Below are 2,500 nucleotides of genomic sequence, written 5' to 3'. Positions count from 1 at the left end.
TTGACCTGGCGTTCTCTCGTTATGCATTCTCCCATCACTGATTAATAAATGCACTGGGAAAAAAACTTGTATTAGCGAAGTACTGTATGCTTGGTGTTGTCTGTCCTGTGATTGGAAAGGCTCTAAATGAAGTTACGCGGGTTTTTTAAGAGTGTTTTTGTGGTTCTAGTGACAGATTAACAACATTTCTACATCATTAACTGGAGAAACACTCTTTTAAATGGCTCTAGATGAAGTTATAAGGGTTTTTAAGGCTGTTTTTGTGGTTATAGTGGCAGATTAACAAGTTCTGCATTATTAACAAGAGAAACACTCTTTTAAAAGGCTCTAGATGAAGTTGTAAGGGTTTTTAAGAGTGTTTTTGTGGTTCTAGTGGCAGATTAACAACAGTTCTGCATTATTAACTGGAGAAACACTTTTAAAAGGCTCTATTTTAAGTTATAAGGATTTTTAAGAGTGTTTTTGTGGTTCTAGTGGAAGATTAACAACATTTCTGCATTATTAACTGGAGAAACACTCTTTTAAATGGCTCTAGATGAAGTTATAAGGGTTTTTAAGTGTTTTTGTGTTTCTAGTGGCAGATTAACAACATTTCTACAATATTAACAGGAGAAACACTCTTTTAAATGGCTCTAAATGAAGTTACGCGGGTTTTTTAAGAGTGTTTTTGTGGTTCTAGTGGAAGATTAACAACATTTCTGCATTATTAACTGGAGAAACACTCTTTTAAATGGCTCTAGATGAAGTTATAAGGGTTTTTAAGGGTGTTTTTGTGGTTCTAGTGGCAGATTGACAACATTTCTGAATTATTAACAGGAAAAACACTCATTTAAATGGCTCTAGATGAAGTTATAAGGGTTTTTAAGGATGTTTTTGTGGTTCTAGTGACAGATTGACAACATTTCTGCATTATTAACTGGAGAAACACTTTTAAAAGGCTCTATTTTAAGTTATAAGGATTTTTAAGAGTGTTTTTGTGGTTCTAGTGACAGATTGACAACATTTCTGCATTATTAACTGGAAAAACACTCTTTTAAATGGCTCTAAATGAAGTTACGCGGGTTTTTTAAGAGTGTTTTTGTGGTTCTAGTGGCAGATTGACAACATTTCTACATCATTAACTGGAGAAACACTCTTTTAAATGGCTCTAGATGAAGTTATAAGGGTTTTTAAGGCTGTTTTTGTGGTTATAGTGGCAGATTAACAACAGTTCTGCATTATTAACAAGAGAAACACTTTTTTAAAAGGCTCTAGATGAAGTTGTAAGGGTTTTTAAGAGTGTTTTTGTGGTTCTAGTGGCAGATTGACAACATTTCTACAATATTAACAGGAGAAACACTCTTTTAAATGGCTCTAGATGAAGTTATAAGGGTTTTTAAGGGTGTTTTTGTGGTTCTAGTGGCAGATTGACAACATTTCTGCATTATTAACAGGAGAAACACTCTTTTAAAAGGCTCTAGATGAAGTTGTAAGGGTTTTTAAGAGTGTTTTTGTGGTTCTAGTGGCAGATTAACAACAGTTCTGCATTATTAACAGGAGAAACACTCTTTTAAAAGGCTCTAAATGAAGTTACGCGGGGTTTTTAAGAGTGTTTTTGTGGTTCTAGTGGCAGATTGACAACATTTCTACATTATTAACAGGAGAAACACTCTTTTAAAAGGCTCTACATCAAGTTATAAGGGTTTTAAGAGTGTTTTTGTGGTTCTAGTGACAGATTGACAACATTTCTGCATTATTAACTGGAAAAACACTCTTTTAAATGGCTCTAGATGAAGTTATATGGGTTTTTAAGGGTGTTTTTGTGGTTTTAGTGGCAGATTGACAACATTTCTGAATTATTAACTGGAAAAACACTCTTTTAAATGGCTCTAGATGAAGTCATAAGGGTTTCTAAGGGTGTTTTTGTGGTTCTAGTGACAGATTAACAACATTTCTGCATTATTAATAGAAATACATTACCTTAAGAATTCTAAGTGAAGAAAACAGGAAGAGGAGGAGGAAGGAGGAGGAGGAGGAACGAGGAGGAGGAGGAGGAGGAGGAGGAGGAGGAGGAGGAGGAGGAGGAGGAGGAGGAGGAGGTTTACATGCTACACAATCGACGGAAACGAAGGAGAGAGAGAGAGAGAGAGAGAGAGAGAGAGAGAGAGAGAGAGAGAGCCAACACCCTCTCTCACTCCATATAGACAACGCCCAACCTATCTAAATAAGAAATAGCTCTCTCTCTCTCTCTCTCTCTCTCTCTCTCTCTCTCTCTCTCTCTCACTATGATACACGAGAAAACAGTGAGCGAGAGAGAGAGAGAGAGAGAGAGAGAGAGAGAGAGAGAGAGAGAGAGAGAGAGAGAGAGAGAGAGATGGATGGGAGAAATGAAGGTGTGAAATAGGTGTGTGTGTGTGTGTGTGTGTGTGTGTGTGTGTGTGTGTGTGTGGACAGGTGTGGGTAATTTGATGGGAGGGATGTGATGGGAGGATGGACAATTACACACACACACACACACACA

Source organism: Portunus trituberculatus, chromosome 2 (assembly GCF_017591435.1).
Source record: "Portunus trituberculatus isolate SZX2019 chromosome 2, ASM1759143v1, whole genome shotgun sequence".
In the NCBI taxonomy this organism is placed as follows: domain Eukaryota; kingdom Metazoa; phylum Arthropoda; class Malacostraca; order Decapoda; family Portunidae; genus Portunus; species Portunus trituberculatus.
Note: the sequence above shows the minus strand (reverse complement) of the source record.